We start from the raw sequence: 955 nt of genomic DNA, 5'->3' as shown, positions 1-955 counted from the left end.
ACATCTACGCATATAAGAACCACACAATTTACACAGAGTAAAAATATATATTTGAAAAAACAGAAAAATAAGTAAAAATATATTTTTTAAATATTTGAAAAATAAAAATCAGGGGTCAATTGCCCCACCTGTTCTAACCAAGTTCCGCCCCTGTGTGTGGCTATACCATTACTTTGATGAGTATGATCTTAATAAGAGTGAATATTTTTCTCTTCAAAATATAACAATGTAAATTATTTGTTTTTTTTGTATTACTAAGGATGTTCCCTCATGTTATGGTATAGAACTAATTCCTTCGAGATTTTTGGCTGCCCCTCTTGAGAATCTAGTGAAGCCTTACCCGAGTAACCAAATCCTTGTTATTTTATTTATAGTGTAATTGCTTAATTATACTGTTTATATAGTTGTTGCCAGTCAAGACATGCCAAGGAAAATGCTTGTTGCACCACACTTGAAAAAATATATCAAGATAAATAATAATTAGAATATAAAATTATAATTGATATGCGAATTTTTGTTCTTAAATGAGAAAATGGAAGAAGAATGAGATGAATCTCCTAATTATTAAGCAAATATCAATAGTAGTAATTAATACTAGATTCCCATATTTGTTCAATACTTATTTTTCTATTTTCTATCTTAAGAAGTTTCTAGTTTCTACAATATTATCTTTAATTTTCTTAGTAGAGAAGCTTCCTGTTTCAAAGTCTACTTTCTTTTCGTACCAAAAGAAATCTACTTTCTTTCGGATTTTTTCTACTGTATATTTGGAGCAATTCATCATGAGTTGTGTAATATTTTTTTCATTTCTTATTTACTCTTACAAAATTTTCAACCATTATAACAAATACCGATCATAAGAGGAATAATAATATTTAATTATAAGTAATATTAATTGAGCAACAAAAAACAAAGAAATATAGATAATTGTTTTGAAGTTTTAAAATAGCATAAA

The sequence above is a fragment of the Lupinus angustifolius genome, chromosome LG06 (assembly GCF_001865875.1).
Source record: "Lupinus angustifolius cultivar Tanjil chromosome LG06, LupAngTanjil_v1.0, whole genome shotgun sequence".
NCBI classification, from domain to species: domain Eukaryota; kingdom Viridiplantae; phylum Streptophyta; class Magnoliopsida; order Fabales; family Fabaceae; genus Lupinus; species Lupinus angustifolius.
This window is presented reverse-complemented; position numbering follows the sequence as displayed.